This window comes from Phyllostomus discolor, chromosome 7 (genome assembly GCF_004126475.2).
Source record: "Phyllostomus discolor isolate MPI-MPIP mPhyDis1 chromosome 7, mPhyDis1.pri.v3, whole genome shotgun sequence".
Classification (NCBI taxonomy): domain Eukaryota; kingdom Metazoa; phylum Chordata; class Mammalia; order Chiroptera; family Phyllostomidae; genus Phyllostomus; species Phyllostomus discolor.
In genome coordinates, this window is record NC_040909.2 from 93,829,472 (window position 1) to 93,846,894 (window position 17,423).

Consider the following 17,423-nt stretch of genomic DNA (forward strand, 5'->3'; position numbering starts at 1 on the left):
ACAAATTTGGGTATTCAGAAAATGTCTCATCATGCTGAAATCATGTTTGGTATGTGAAGGATATGGAAAACATTCTCTAGTCAGAGAAAAGAAAGGGAGCAATTATGATAAAAAGATGTACAACAGTGTCCATGTGCATAAATACACTGTGTCTGGTGGTGTGGAACACAGTGGCTAGAGTTTTTAGGATGTGTGACAAGAGAAGGGGTAGCAATGAGACAAAAAGTATAGACTGAGGCCAGCGGTGAATGACCTGGAAAGTCAGTAAGAATTTTCCAGTCACTGGAAAATACAAAAAGGTTTAAGATAGCCCTGGCTGGTGTAGCTCAGTGGATTGAGTGCTGGCCTGCTAACCAAAGGGTTGCCCATTCAATTCCCAGTCAGGGCATGTGCCTCAGTTGCAGGCCAGGTTCCCAGAGGGGTGTGTGAAAGGCAACCACACATTGATGGTTCTCTCCCTCTCTCCCCCATCCCCTTTCTCTAAAAATAAATAAATAAAATCTTTAAAAAATAAACAAAAACAAACAAACAAATAAAAACATGTTTTGAGATAGAAGAGAAAGGTGATCAGACTTGGGTTCAGCAAGGTGAGGACAAGAGTACTCGCAGATAGTTGTAAGGAAGGATGAGCTGGTCGGGAGTTATTTGGGAGGCCTTTGTAACAATCCAAGTGAGAACCACAGAGGCCCGAAACAAGGTTTGGAGCGGAGAGCTTTGAAACACATTTCAAAGGCAGAATCAACTGGATTTTAACACTGTGAGAGGAGAAACATGACATCTATTCAACCTGGGTTTGCTAGCTTGACTGAAACATGTGGGTGATGCTATTAATTGAACTTCTCACAGGAGAAGGAACACAGTTGGAACAGGTTTGGAGGTTGGATTGAGGAAAGGGGCTGGGTGAACTGCAGGGAGTGAAAAGTACTAATGGGGAACTTGGGTAGCATTATAATCAGGCAAGACAACAATGTGACTATACCAAAAACCATTGAATTATAGAATTTAAGTGGATGAATTGTATGCTACATGAATTATATGCCAATAAATCTGTTTTTTAAAAAAGTCAGACCAGGGAGGAAGAATCCACAAAAATGATAGAGCAAAGGTAACAGGAGAATTCAAGGAGGAAAACGTAAATATTCTTCAGGTTCCCACCATTTTTTGAATTCTATTATTCATTATTCTATGTCAAATTTCTACTTTTTAATCCCCATCAAAAGGGCCTGCAACTCGCCCTTAATGGAACCTAAATTCCACTGACTGATTCAGTAGTAAATTCACATTTCACATTTCTCATGAAAAAACTTGTGACTGGAGAGAAATCAACATTTTTATTTCATTGAGCATATGCAAGTGTCACATGAATTTATTGTACTATAATAAAAAGTGAAGTGCTTTATTTGGCTAATTTTTGTAAATGATTTTTGAACAATGATATCAGGGAAACTTAAGAGCAAAGCTTTTAATCTGATATACTATAACCATATATAAATACTAAAAAATTCACTGAAAAAAATTTTATATTGCATAGATTCATCATAATCCTGAATGTTTTTATACCAGTAATAAAGTATTGGTACATTTCCTATTATGTGAAGGACCCATATGTGATTTCAAAATCATGCTAGAAAATGATAAGAGTAAGTTTTCTATAAAAAATGATATTAATACCAAAAATATACCATACTCTTTTAAAAAAATTAAGTGAAAAAGGCCAATTTAGAGTAATCCTGTTAAAATACAGGTCAGAGCCTTATGATGCTGCTTTCTCCTCAAAACCCTTCCAAGCCTCCTGCCTCCTGCAGAATAAAAAGCAGGTCCTTCCACGGCCTATAAGTCCCCATGCTGCTGGGCTGTCCCTTCCTGCTTGACCTGTTTTCCTGCTCTCTGTCCCCATGTCGCATGTTCCCGAGATGCTGGCTCTCAAAGAACCTTAAACTTGCCACTTCTGACATAAGACAATGGCTTCTGCTCTGCCCCGTGGCCAGGAAACTCCTAGGCTGCACACCCCAAGTGGCAACTCCCTCACCTCCTTCTAGTCTTGATGGCCTCACCCCTACATCTCCAGGTCCCCCTCCACCACTCTACATCTTCCCAGAGCGCCTGTCCCTTCAAATGCCATGTCACTTTCTATTTGGTTTCTTGTTTCTCCATCACACTTAAATGTTGGTGCCACAGAGGCAAGGATGTTTATTTTGTTCACACATGAGTCACCAGCACCCAGAAGTGTGCCTGGCACATAATAAATGGCCAATAAGCATTTGTGAATGAAGGAAAGAATCTATTACTTTAGGTTTGCACAATACATATTTATCCAATTATTACTGTAGAAGTCAATACTCTAGATAACTGAAAAAGATTCTCCTCATTAACCTATATTAAGAAGTGTAATATATTCCTTATTAGGACCGCACCTCTTTGAAGTCCTGCGGATCCAGTAGGAGTCTTAAGTAATTAAATAATATGTACCCTATAGAGGAAATAAGTATATACAAAACACGTTTTTAGTCCAGCCTATGGTTTATTGCTATTAACATCTGTATATGTATCAAATATCCATGAAAGTCTAACTCAGTGAGTAATGCTGAAAATTCTATGTATTTTTCTGTATAAAAATAATTTTGGTTAAAAATAATCTTAATGAAGTCTCTTGAATTATTTTGCATGTGTATATATGCTTCCTTTAAATATATTTTGTCCTCTTATACTTTTTATAATGTCCAATTATCGATTCGGAGTGCGGAGAATAATTTACCTTTACTTTCTTTGTATCATTCTCCCAAATTTTACCAAGGAAATTTTTAAAAAGCTGTAAATAAGTTGCTGAATGTTTGGAAGTCCATCAGGACAAGGCAGAGGAAGGCCGCATGTGGACACTGCTGCCACAGTCCCCAGGCCCTATAGCTCTGACTTCCTCAGTCGTTTTGTTCAGGACTAACTCTTCATAGAGCTCTGCTCTGATTCAACACATAAGTAAATCTGTAATTGAAAATCCACAACCATTATGGAAAGCAGTTTGGAACTTCCTCAGAAAACTAAAAATGGATCTGCCTTTTGACCCAGCAATTCCATTGCTGGGACTCTATCCTAAGAACACTAAAACACCAATACAAAAGAACCTTTGCACCCCGATGTTCATAGCAGCACAACTTACAATAGCTAGGTGCTGGAAGCAACCTAGATGCCCATCAGTAAATGAATGGATCAAAAAACTATGGTACATTTACACAATGGAATTCTATACAGCAGAAAGAAAGAAGGAGCTCATACCCTTTGCAACAGCATGGATGGAGCTGGAAAGCATTATGCTAAGTGAAACAAGCCAGGCAGTGAAAGACAAATACCACATGATATCACCTTTAACAGGAATCTAAACAACAAAACAAAACAAAACAAAAAACTAGCAAAATATAACCAAAGACACTGAAATAGGGGATAGTCTGACAGTGGCCAGAGGGGAGAGAAGAGGGAATTTCAGGGGGGAATGGGTAGGGATTACAGGAACAAATTTGGAGGACACATGGACAAAAACTAAGGGTGGGGGGTAATGGGGGGAAGGGGGGAGGGTTGGGTGGAGGGGCTGAAACGGGAGTAGGGGGCAGAAAACTGTACTTGAACAATGATTGAAATAAAAAAAAAAAAAAGAAAGAAAATCCTTGGCATTTATACTATTTGAAAAAATAAATCTCTCAAGAGATACTGAAAAGCAAACACAACTGCTCACATTCTAATAAGATCCATTTCAGAGTATAAAAGAACATCTGGTTCATTTGGGGACATATATCATCATCTTAAGAATGTGGAGCGGCTAAAGCCCGAGAGAATCAAATTCACCGGGAAGTATATTCAGCATTATTGGAAATGTGTTTTACTGCAGACCATAAAGATTTATGACTGAGTCATGAGGATTAGCAGTAGTTTTTTCATTTTCTTTAATAAGTACATTATATCAATAATAGATTTATGAAACATCAGTGAGGCACAGTATAATTTTTAAGTTACCTAATAAATAATGATTAGAACTATTACTAAATCAATTAAAATTTAGATTCAAAATTCTCTAGTAAATTTACCTATACTTATTTTAGAGGTCTGTGAAGTTTCCCATCTTGCTGACCTGAAGTTAATTATTACTTAATGTGCTTTATGCACATACGTTCAAAAATTTTTAAAGTTTTACATAGATGATTATAATCAATATGTCATATTCTCCTAGTCTAGTTGAAAGGTATACAAAAATGAGGAGAAATAACAGAGTAGAAGTTTGTTGTGCAATCTTTCATATCTTGAATTTAACAGAGTATAAATATTTGTTCATTTACAATTCCATTCATCAAGAATAATTTCTCTGTGCATACATAAAAGAGATTCATAATGTTATATAGATAAAGCTAGTGAGATATTTAACTAGTCCATTATAGAAAGCAGAGTTTCTGACAAAACAAAATGGAAGAGTATTTTGGGATTTGTAACAAATATTCTGACTTCAAATTTTATGGTATCATTCCCTTCCACATGAGTGTTAAGAATACGGCTGGAATTCTGGTGCAATTCTCAGAGCCCTGTAGTTAATGTGGGGCCAGAAGCCAGTCTTTCTGAGCCAGGCTTCCCTGTGCATTCTTCCCAGATGAACCCTGTAAACACCTTCTACAGGCACTTTGGCCTTTAAATAGGTTCTTCTACTCCTTTTAGGTGAGTAATGAGACATTTCCAGAAGTATGATATAACTCTTAGGCAAGGTTCCTCCAACAATGGTAAATTCAAATAACAATATTTTCTTACAAAAAGGGTCAAATTATAAAGCCTGGAACTTCCAGAAAGAAAAATGTTAAAGCTCCAAATAGAAATATCCCAAGAGCAAAGTATTTCTTCCATGACTTTTCTCCCAACCTCTTACCCTCTGTCTGACCGTAACTTCTCTTCCCAGTTAGCACCTGTCATGGGAGGTCAGTAACTAGGAAAAAATATCTGAAAGCCAACATGGAAGAACCCTCTGAGTCTAGTTTGGGGGTGCTTTCTGTAGGCTTTTTATTGTTCAGATGTGTTTTTCTTCATTTCAGACCAACACAGTTATTCGTCCTCCTTCATCTGCTCTTTTTGGAAGCAGGACTGACTTTTCAGAGTTGGTAGACCTTGTTAGCAGGCCCATCAGTGGGCTATCTGCCCAGAAATGTCTCTCATTTATCCTCTTAAGACAACTGATATTTCACCATCAGGGAAGTCTTCACAACTTCCAGTTTCCATAAGGGAGAAATACCAATGGAAGTCTAATTGTTTCCAGACTTACAAGTCTGGTGGACACAGGGCATAATTTGTATTGCAGAAGATCAAGTTTCCAGGCTTCCCATTGTGGCAAGGAAGAGTGCAAGCACCACTTGGTTCACCTTTTGTGAAATTCCCATTAATATCTTGAGATAGTACTCATAAAATACATACATAATGCATTTATATCTGCATTATAAATGAGGAAGGACAGAACATGATGTGCCAAGAATCTAGGGCAAATTTTTACTGATTTCTGCATTATTAGGGCTCAATTGAGAAAAAAATCATGGGTCACCCCACACTCAAACCAGTATAGTATGGCTGGGAAAATGAAAATAGGAAAACATTATTATTTCTGTAACTTGTTTTAAATTTTCATTCCTACCACCCATCAGGGACTGAAACAGCCAGTAAATAACATAGCCCACATTCTAAAAGGCAAAGAAACTTTACAAAAAAAAAAAAAAAAACAGTACATGCAAGAAGAGAGAGAAAAGTCCTCAAAGAAATACATACTAAAGGATCTTTTAGTACCCAATCTGGATTAAAAGAACACCTTTCTAAGCAAACAGAATGCAGCCAGTAAAAGAGAATAATACAAATCTCACCTCTCTTCTTAGTCTAAAAGAGTGGCACTACATAAATACTGTATCATTCAGATACTGTCCATTGGAAATAACAGAAACCTAAATCATTTTAAGCCAAAGAAGGAAATTTATTAGCATTGCAGTTAAGGCAGAGGTGAAGCTGGATTCCAGGGCAATGTGTTCAAAGTATGTCTCTTTCCTCCCTCTTTCCCTCCCCCCTCCCTTTCTCTTTCTCGTCTTCATTCTCCCACCTTTCCTCTCTCTCTCTCTCTCTCTCTCTCTCTCTCTCTCTCTCTCTCTCTCATCCTCTTTTCCTTTCTGTCTCCTTTTCTCTGGACTTTCTTCCTTCTCTCTCTCCCTTCATCTTTCCTTTCTCCATGTCAGCTTTATGCTAAGTGCAATAGAGGAACAAAGCTTCCAGCATTCCTGTACTCACATCCCAAAGGCTCTAAATGTGGAAATAAAAGGTGGCAGAGAAGCCAGCTCCATTTTAACCTTGACAGCGAGAGGCTTGTCTTGGGTTACATGCCCATCTCTATGCCAGGGGAGAGAGTAACATGACCAGCAAGGCCAGTATCATATATCCCTGTCGCCATGGCTATGGTTGGGGTAAAAGGAAAGTGGCAATGCCTTTGAAGAAAGGGTGGAAAAATAACATGTGTTTTCTACAAATGCCTGCCAAGCATCCAAACTTTTACTAAGTTGGCATCTTTCTTTTCAGGTATAGATTTGTCAATATAACTTTGGTATATATAATCGTACATTTAAATATGTGTGGTTTAGTGTACTTCAATTATACTACCTGGTTAGCAAACCTGCCATGACAGATGTTAGTTGGGGAAGCAAGTTTTGGTCAGACAGAGGTTGAGATATTAGGACAAAAGTCAGGAAAGAGTTAATATTGCTTATGAGCCTGTGGACTCATTTAGATCACCCTAAATGTTGAAAGGTTTACCAACAGTTTAACAGAAAGGCTGACACTTAATTAGTTAAACTTTCTTCCATACTTATGCCATCCTTGACTTTAACAATTGCCAGACCTGTTTTTTTTAGGAGACTCCTGGAATGATTTAGAACCACAGGGTTAATCCAGCTCAAACCAGCTAGGGCTGGACAAAGTGGCCTGGAGGACCCTCTACTGACCTCCTCATGAACTTTCTCATTACACCCTCAATATAGTCCTAAAATGTTTCCCCCGGCGAGTGGGGTGGGGAATTCTTCCACTATTTTTTGAACATGTAATATATGTATAGGCATGTTTGCTAACTGTGCAGGCACAGGGATATCCCCACCTATACATGTGATGATGAAGCTCACCTTGATGTTTCCACGTGATTTCCCTAAACAAAGATGAGTTTAATCCTTTGTTCAGGGATGCACTGCTCTTAGAGTGATCCCCAGCGTGTTCCTGCTTACAGGCTTGCAATAAAGTTCCTTCTTATAATATCTTCTTAGAGCTGTCTTTTGGCTGGCAACTACTGAGTAATTGGACCTGCACTACTGAGTAAAAGATGAATTCAGTCTGGTAACAATCGTCACACTCCATTTACTGTGAAGTGAGTTCCTTCTTGATCAGAAGTAATGATGTATGAACTATCATGATGGTGGATAAGACATTCTATAAGTCCGTGGATGGTGGTTTTGACAGTAGCATCGCAAGTAGGGAAGGCAAACCATATCCAGAGTAATAATCTGTTGATGTGAAAACAAAACCCTACCCCTCCTATGTTGGTAGTCCAAAGTAATCAACCTGCCTACCAGGCAACTGGCTGATCACTTTGGAGAATGGTGCCATTGCTGGTACTCAGTGTTAGCCTCTGATGCAGGTTGGGCACTGAATAGTGCCAGCAGTCAGGTCGGCTTTGGCGGGTGGAAGTCCGTGTTGCTGATCCGAAGCATAACTTCCATCCCTGCCACCATGGCCATTCCATTCATGAACCCATTAGGCAACAACAAGAGTGGCTAAGGAATAAAACAGACTGGTATCCACAGAATGAACGAGTCATCCTCTCTACTTGATAATTAAAATCCTGCTCTGCTGAGATCGCCATTTTGTAAACATTCACTCAAAACACAAATAGATTCACATTCTTTGCCCATTCTGTCAGGTCTGTGCACTTCCTCCTTCCCCCCAGTGGCTGGCATGTGCATTTCCTTGAGAGCAGGAGCCTCCTGACATTTTGTGTGCTGGGCACCTCACTTATCTCACCCTAGTCCTGGGCAGCTTCATATCTCCAAGACCATGTTACTAAAAGATGAAGCTAATTCTATTTTAGAACTTCTACCATCTGACTTTTTAGAAACTGAGGAGGAAGTTAAACATGTCCAGAGACTGAAGAGGAGTAACTACTGACCAGTTCTGACCAGAAGCCCACTTGTTTACAAATCATCTCACTTAATGTCTGTTGTGGGTCAGGCTGGGCAGTTTGAATTTCATGCTGAGACATGATTAAAACTTATGGAAAGAGAATGATGACATTATATTTACAGTATGTGTGGGTTCTCACTACAGGATGAACCATGGAACAAAGAGAGAAGGGACTGGAAACAAGAGGACACATATTCTTCCTAAATGAGCATAAACAAAGTGGTAATCATTATACATCTATAAAGCTTGTAAGAAAGGACTAAGTGGTCAGCTCTGCTCAAGCTTGGCTAGCCAGCAGTTGGGAAAGGGGTATTATTGGAGTGGGACCAAAGGAGAGGTTTCAAAGATGAGATGGTAAAGAGTCTTAGAAAAATATGTAGATAAGAGATGAGAAAAGGGGGAAGGTATATTCTAGCTAAAGAGTGAACAGGATGATAGATATCTAGTTTAAGAATTATCCGAGCATGGACAATGGCTGAAAACATCAGGTAGTTAATAGGGCCCAGAACAAGATAATCTGAAGAAATCTCAACCCTTAGGGAGGAAATAACTCTTTCCATCAAACTCTGGGAAATTCTACTGCATGCAGTTGGGCTCACATACAAACAGGTATCCTCTGTGTTTTGAAAATTTGCTTTTATGAAAGACCTATATTAGTTACTACCTGTGTTCACTAACTGAAAAAAGAAATCTGAAGATGATTTTTACTTTTTCAAAATAAAGACAAAATGGGCAGATAGTGTAGCATTTCTTTTGTGGGGAGCAAAAGAGGCAGCACTCACCTGCAGCAGCTAGAGCGGCCTGCCAAGCTCCTTCCCTGGGAACCACACTCGGCCTCTCAGCCTCAAGCTGCCAAAGCTTTGAACTGTCTCTGTGAGCATCTGTGCTTTATCTTGATTTAGTCAATGCATCTGTTAGCAAGATGTGTGGTAAGGTAATTGCTTCTTTGCTTTCCCCCATTTCAGCTCAGGAAAGATTTGAAAGGTTTCAAAGGAAAGCTCCACTTTCGGATAACAAGAGAAACCTGTATCTGGGCACTAACTATTCCACAGTTCCTAGTTATTGTCCTCAGGCAATTAATTCATTTAACTCTCTCAGGCCCAAGTTCCTCTTATGCACAATACTTCGAAGGTTGTTTAGAGTGTAAAATCTGATCCCATGCTCTCATGCATTAGTAGTTTGCAGACACAGTTATTATTATAATTATTAATAATGGCAACTTGAAGAATTGTGTAGTTATGTAAATTTGTGACTCCCCCAAAACTGGTAATTAATGAATATTACCCTGAAGTAGGACTTTGAATAGATTCTATTTTGAGCTTACTCTCCTTTGGCCTTATTTAAAATATTAGCAATAGCTTCTATGTAAAATAGAATACATTTTAATTAAATTTACAATGACATCAAGTTGGGAGCAAAAGTATGTTTGATAGCAAACGAAAATTCAAAAGGAAAGCAAAGTGGTAGCAGATGAGACCATTAGGCACAATTGGCAAATTTAAAAGGAAAAAAAAGAAACAATGAATTAACTTACATTAACTTTCTTTCTGTTCCTCAAACATGCTGAGTTAGGAAATTCTTGCATTATGGCCTTTGCACTAGTTTCTTCTTGCCAGGAATGTTCCACTCCTTTTGCTGGATCCATTGTGTCCTCCAGACTTCAGCCCAAGAATCACCTTTCTCTCACAGCTTCCTTGAGCACCCCATTTTAGCACCATCCTCCTAACCAGTGCCTAGTTACCATGCTACTTTATACCATTACCTTTACAGCATTTATCAAAATCTAACAATTTTCATTTCATGAGTCTCCTTTGGAATGTGTCAGGTACTTCTCTTTGCCTAATGTCTATTTCTCTGAAAAGATTCTTTGATGACACTCACAAATCCAAGGCCTAACATATACTATTATCTGGACTCTTCACATCTAGACTCTGCCAGACTCAGAGTATGCTCTACCCCATATGCAACTGCCTTCCTTCTTTTCAGAGAGTTGCCATCCCCAATCTAGAAAAAGGACTATTGGTAAAAGTAGGGGAAACAAATAGGGAGGCCATTGTCTGTTCTCTGAATGGGGCATGCTTTTGTTTTCTGTTTTGTTTGGCAGGAAGTGAGGGAGAAATTGCTGGATTTCAGCCTTAATTTTTGCCAGTAGCTTTGCTCCATTTCATCTGACCACATAGCCTCACAGTAGCAGTTGCAATTCTTAATTCAGCTCCACTGCTTTTTAAAAAATACTTTATGGCAAATTGTCTCAGAAAATTGTCTAATTTGGCAATAGATGGGCACTTTTGGTATTTTCATTCGATTAGCAGCATCTTTAGTGCTACTTTAGAGAAAGGTTAACAGAAGTCAATTAAGGGCTCCTATCTAAACATTTAATCACTTCAGCCTCTCATAGCACGGAGGCTTCTTTTCATGTGCTGTTGACTTTTTAAGGGTAGGTTGTTTTCATAAACACATGAGTATGACTTTGTTCTTATACCTATTAAGCTTTACCTTGTAGCATTGGTTTATTGGTCCAAATTGGTGAAATCTCTTTAAAATCTGTTTCTGTCACTTTCCCCCTCTTAGTTATATGTAACTTTGTATTTCTTGAGCTATAATAGGTTATGCTCATGGTTAGAAATTTAGTAGTGTTACTTAACCTCTTCTTTGTATACTTTAAATATAAATTTTACCTGAAATATAATTGCCTTGCAGACATATATTAACATATATTTAAAGTGTTACAAAAATTTACATGCTTATATATTTCATTAAAGTGTAACTAACTGTAAAAATCTTGAATGTAAATTTGCTGAATTAGCACAAAGTGTACCCCACATAACCACCATGCATTATAGAAACATCAAATTACTACCAACTCTTAAGCCCCTCCTAGTCTATCCATTGCTTCCCAATTACTAACAGCACCCTATTACCCCAAAGTAATCTTACCTATCCTAACTTCTAAAACCATAGATTAGTTTTGCCTTTTATTAAATGTTATATATAAATAGAATCTTATGGTACACATTTTTTGTATCTAGCTTCTTTTATTTAATTAAGTGCTTATCAGTTTCACTCTTGTGATTGCATACATTAGCAGCTAATTTATTTTCATGCTTTATAGTATTCCATGGTATGAATATACTACAATTGATTTATCTATTCTACTTTTGAGAAACATTGGTTTTTGCAGTTTTTGGCTCTTGTAAATTGTGCTGCTATGAGCATTCTTGTCCATGTCCCTTGGTTCATGTATGATTGCATTCCTTTGGGCATATATTTAGAAGTAGAATCACTGGGTCTTAGAGTATGGGTGTGGTCAGCTTTGGTAGACAATGGCAAAGTGCTGTATATACTTTCACCCCTACCAGCTACGTATTAGAGTTCTAGTTATTCCAAAGCCTGTAAGTTTTTTTTTTTTTAATTTTATGTATTCTGATAGTTCTGTAATGGTAACTTATTATGGTTTTAATTTGCATTTTCCTGATTATTAATGAGTATGAACACATTTTTTATATGCTTAATGCTTACTTCCCATTTCAATATCCTCTTTTGTGAATGCTGTCCAAGTTTTTTGCCCCCTTTTCTTTGGTGTCTGTGAACTCTTTACATATTTTACTAAGGAGCTTTTTTTTCAGTCATAGGTATTGCAAATTCTTCCCCTTTGTGGTTTTCCTTTTAATGAGCAGAATTCTCTAATTTAATGTAGTCCGTTTTGTTAATCTTTTACTTCATGGTTTAATTACTGTCACATTTTAACAAGTCTTGGTATAACACAGTAGTAAAATTCCTCCAACTTCACTCTTATTTTTCAAGGTAGTTGGATAAAATTGTTGAAATGTTATTTGTTTTGATTATGCACTTTTTATCCAGTACTTTATAAGTCACTGTTAACCTTAAACTAATAAACAGCTGGATATTTCTACTGCAAGATGGGCCTACTCAGGAACAAGAAAGAATTTCAATTTGAGACATGCAATCTAGTGGCAACCCACGTGTGGTGTCCAAAGAAACAAAGGAAACAAAAGGGAAACGTGAGTGATATGTGCATGTCCATTTTCTCCTCTGGCCTCCCAGACTCCTTTTTAAATAAGGTTTGTTCCTATTAATTTTCACAGTACTAAAGGAAGAATCAACACTCTTTAATAAGAAAATGATAAACAAATTTTGAAATTTTCACTTCTTTTTTGAAAAATACTCTTTATCTGTTCTCTTCTGTTAACTAGATCAAAATCTTTGCTGACCCCAAAATGTGATTGACAGCATTTCTGTTATACTTTGGCCTATAATCAATTACACGAGGCATTTGAGAGAATTTTAATTCACTTAGTAGACATATAACACTGTTTTAACGTCAGAGGACCATATGGCCCTCTGCTTTTAATAGATGGTCTTAACTGCCCAGAACTAATTGCTTTCTAATTTAGCATTATAGGGCTACAAGGCTCAAATGAATTTTGAAGTGTTATGCTTCTTAAATCCATTAGTTCTTCCTCACAGCAAAATAGAATATTTTCTATTTGTAATCGATGACATTCTTTTATACCTAGTCTTTTATAAAAATGCAGAACAACTGGTCAGTTTGCTGTCTGCCCCATCACCCAAACTTTCATGTAGTTTCAGAGTCTTATCCCTTCTCAGTTGTCCCATGACCTGTTTCCAACTCCCTTAAAAATTATCTTAGCTATATTGAAAATGTCTTCCTCCAAATTTTTACTTTCTTTCATAAAAACATTACTCATAACTCTTGCTTATAGCTGGTTGAGTAACTGCTAAGTTCTCATTTTGCTTTGTGAATTCTATGAGTCTATTTATGTACAATGCACAAACATTATCTTCAGCATATAAATATTTTAGATTCTTTGATCAATTACTTTGTTCATAAATTATTGGAAGGCTTTGCCTGTCATTTGGTGAAGCATCACAGATACTTCTTACTATTCCTGCCATCCAAGGAACCTTAAAAATACCTGAAAATTCTCTTACAGAAAATATTTTCCTTAGATTCCCTTTTAAGAGTTTTGAAGTTTTTCTTATCACTGCAGAGGAAAGCAATTCAAGTAAATGAAAAGGAACAGAAGCTGGAAACTTTCAGGCATATTTGTGGCTGGAAGTGATTTCACTACTTGTACATTATGCGGTTGACCTCAACGTGTGGAAAAATACAGTAAGTCCTTCATCATACAGGGTGTAGTTATAGTATCATATAACTTAGATGGTTTATTTTTATTGCAAATATTTTATGATAAATACACAATATACTGAGATCTTTTCTGAATAATTGATGTCTATTGGTGTAAACAGATTTTTATTTATAAAAGCTCTTTTTAAGAACTTGTATTTCTACCTCTCCTTACTTCTATTAAAAAAGACAATTTCTGGTTATAAGAACAATCTGACAGTAACCAGAGGGAAGGTGGGATGGTATAAAGGAGGTGAAGGGAGGTAGGGTTTTCAGGAACAACTATAAAGGACACATGGACAAAACCAAGTGGGAGTGGAAGCAGGAAAGGAGATGGGATGGCTGTGTTGGGGAGGAAAGTGGTGGGGTATAAATGCAAACATCTGTACTTGAACAATAATAAAATAATTTTTTTAAAAATTCCAACCCACAGAGGATCCAGAGACACATGAAAAGATGGTCAATATCACTAGCTATCAGAGAGATATAAATTAAAACCACAATGAGATACCACTTCACACTGATTAGAATGGCCATCATAAACAAAGCAACAAACAACAAGTGTTGGAGAGGTTGTGGAGAAAATGGGACCCTAGTGTACTATTGGTGAGATTGCAGACTGGTACAGCCACTATGGAAAACAGTATGGAACTTCCTCAGAAAACTAAAAATGGAGCTGTCTTTTGACCCAGCAATTCCACTGCTAGGATTATATCCTAAGAACCCTGAAACACCAGTCCAAAAGAACCTATTCATCCCAATGTTCATAGCAGCACAATTTACAATAGCCAAGTGTTGGAAGCAACCTAGGTGCCCATCAGTAAATGGATGGATCAAAAAACTATGGTACATTTACACAATGGAATTCTATGCAGCAGAAAGAAAGAAAGAGCTCCTATTCTTTGCAACAGCTTGGATTGAACTGGAAAGCATTATGCTAAGTGAAATAAGCCAGGCAGTGAAAGACAAATACCATATGGTCTCACCTTTAACAGGAACCTAAACAACAAAACAAAGAAATAAGCAAAATATAAACGAAGACACTGAAAGAGAGAACAGGCTGACAGTGTCCAGAGGGGAGAGGGGAGGGAATTTCAGGGGAAAAGGGGAAGGATTTACAGGAACAAGTATAAAAGACACATAGACAAAAACTAGGGGTGGGTGGAAATGGGAGGGAGGTGGGGAGGGCTGGTGGGTGGGCTGGGATGGGAGTAAAAGATAGAGAATTGTACTTGAACAACAATTAAAATTAAAATAAAATTTAAAAAGAAGTTCCAATCCCACAAATGTGGAAAATATCTTTAAGTTTATTGAAGTCATTTATTCATGGGAGTATATGGAAAAAGTCTGACCTACCCATCAGGAGAGACAAAAAGAAGGAATTTTGAGTTATTAATGTATCAGATTTGCTTATGACAAAAAAATTACAACTTTTCTACTCCATAAATAATTCTTCTACTCTTATTAAGGGTGGGTTAAATTAATGTGTACAACACAGAAAGAGTTTATGCCCCACAAAGTACGTTTTTCAAAGTAAAATATCTTTTTAATAAATAATCCCCAGAAATCATTAAACTATTTGTTTCAGATTCTGATGTTTTCCATGGAGTCATTGATTTCATTAATAAGAAAAAGAAACACTTCTTATGTGTTTGATTTTAAGGATTAACGAAGTTGTAAAAGTCTACTGCTTTATTCTTTTTTGGAATCTTGAAAATTCTTAAGGACTTATTTTGCTGTATCTGTAAAATTCTAATGTAGAATACTAATCTGAGCATGAGATTAAGATGATTTCAAAAATATAGACTAAAATTTATATGCAGTTTCAAAACATGTTTTATATAAAAATTTGTTGAGTATTGTCACATAATTATGTTTTTTATTACTATGTACTTCAATTAACCCTATCTTTTTTCATACATTAAAAAGTCTTATTTTATCTCTTTCTTGAGGCGCCTTGAAAGGGATTGGCTACATCAGGATGAAGCTGAATATCTCTTTCGCAGCCATTGGCTGGCAGAAATGCATTGAAGTGGGTGGTAAATACAAACTTCATACCTTTTATGAGAAGCATATGGCCACAGAAGTTGCTGCTGATGCTCTGGGTGAAGAATTGAAGGGTTATGTGGTTCAAATCAGTGGTAGGAACAACAGACAAGGTTTCCCCATAAAGCAGGGTTTCTTGACCTGCGGCCATGTCTGCCTGCTACTGAGTAAGGGGCATTCCTATTATAGAGTAAGAAGGACTAGAGAGAGAAAATGCAAATCTGTATTGTGGATGTTGATCTCAGTGTTTTTAACTTGGTCATTGTAAAAAAAAAAAAAAAAAAGAACAAAGGGAGAAAAATATTCCTGGTCTCATTGATACTATTGTGCCTCATTACCTGGAACCCAAAAGGCTTAGCAGAATTGGCAGGCTCTTCAATCAATCTCTCTCAAGATCACACCCACCAACATGTTGTGAGAAAGCCCCTAAACAAAAGAGATGAGGAACTTGGGACCAAAGCACCCAACATTCAGTGTCTTGTTACTCCATGTGTCCTGAAACACAAACATCAGTACATTTCTCTGAAGAAACAATGTACCAAGAAAAATAGGGAAGAGGCTGCAGAATATGATAAAATTGTGGTTAGGAGGATGTAGGAGGCCAAAGACAAACACCAGGAACAGGTTGCCAAGAGTAGTAGGCTATCCTCTCTGAGAATTTCAACCTCTGAGTCTGAATCCAGTCAAAAATGAGATCTTCTGCCCTAACGGGTGTGCCTCAGTGGGTTGGATGTTGTTCTGCAGACTGAAAGGTCACTGGTTCAATTCCCAGTCAGGACACATGCCTGGGTTTTGGTGCCAGGTCCGCAGTTGGGGGTTTGCAGCCAATATTATATTGATGTTTCTCTCCTTCACTTTCTCCCTCCCTTTCCCTCTCTCTAAAAATATGTAAATAAAATAGTTTCAAAAAATTAGATTTTGTAAGAGTAACAAATAAATAAGAACAAGCATCAAAACAAGAAAAAGTCTTATTTTACCATTTAATCATGCCTGTCAACAATATTCAACAATAATGTTATATATTAAAATTAGAGATAAGTGACCAGAGATTCTCTTACGACTATCAAGAATCTTTTGAAATGCTGTTTAGAAGCAATCATTCAGCAAGGCAAAAGCAATTTTGCACTTGTGACTGTGCAAAAACAGTTTATTCTTATATTTATTTTTGTATTATCATTAATTAATTATTGTATTATTTGCCATATGAACAACTAGAGTATATATACTTTCTAACTTAAATTGCTTTTTTAGAATTTGAGGTACAGAAAAACAAACATAGTATCTGTTTCATCAATATATCACTTAGTTAAATGCAGGTTAAGAAGTATATTGCAGATACATAAAATGACCTTTTTATATTTATAAAGCTACATGGAAAATGCAACGCGTCAGATGGGCTATAGACCAATGGGGGAAAAAATGTGATTGGGTGCATATGTACTTTAAATACCTTAATTTAACTAACCAAAAAATATGAAATATGAATATATCCAGTATGTATAACTACCTAGATGAAGCCACAGATAACCCAAGCCATACAGGGAAGCATCTATTAGGATTGTAAAAGGACAGTAGTTCTTATGCCTCGGCTTTGTTATATTTGGAGGTCATATCTTCATTCTGAAAGAAATAAAATTATGATTTAAGATATTATTATTGAGAAAACTTTTTGGTATATTTTATTGATTATGCTATTTCAGTTGTCCTATTCTTTTCTCCCTTTTATCCTCCTCTGCCCTGCATCCCCTCCCACAAGCATCACCCCTTTTAGTTCATGTCCATGGGTCGTACATATAAGTTCTTTGGCTTCTACATTTCCCATACTATTCTTAACCTCCCGCTGTCTATTTTGTACCTACCATTTATGTTTCTTATTCCCTGTATCTATTCCCCCATTCTCCCCACCCCTCTCTGCTGATAACCCTCCATGTGATCTCCGTTTCTGTGGTTCTGTTCCTGTTCTAGTTGTTTGCTAAGTTTGTTTTAG

At 37.0% G+C, this 17,423-nt stretch overlaps 1 long non-coding RNA gene and 1 pseudogene across 1 annotated transcript; both read left to right on the plus strand.

Annotated features, from left to right (window-relative positions):
- Window positions 1-324: 324 nt before the first annotated feature.
- Window positions 325-16,285, plus strand: LOC118501880. The gene is made up of 2 exons (XR_004904542.1): window positions 325-360; window positions 16,189-16,285. It is a non-coding gene; the product is annotated as an uncharacterized LOC118501880 (long non-coding RNA).
- LOC114514868 lies at window positions 15,372-16,129 on the plus strand (annotated as a pseudogene).
- Window positions 16,286-17,423: the final 1,138 nt, after the last annotated feature.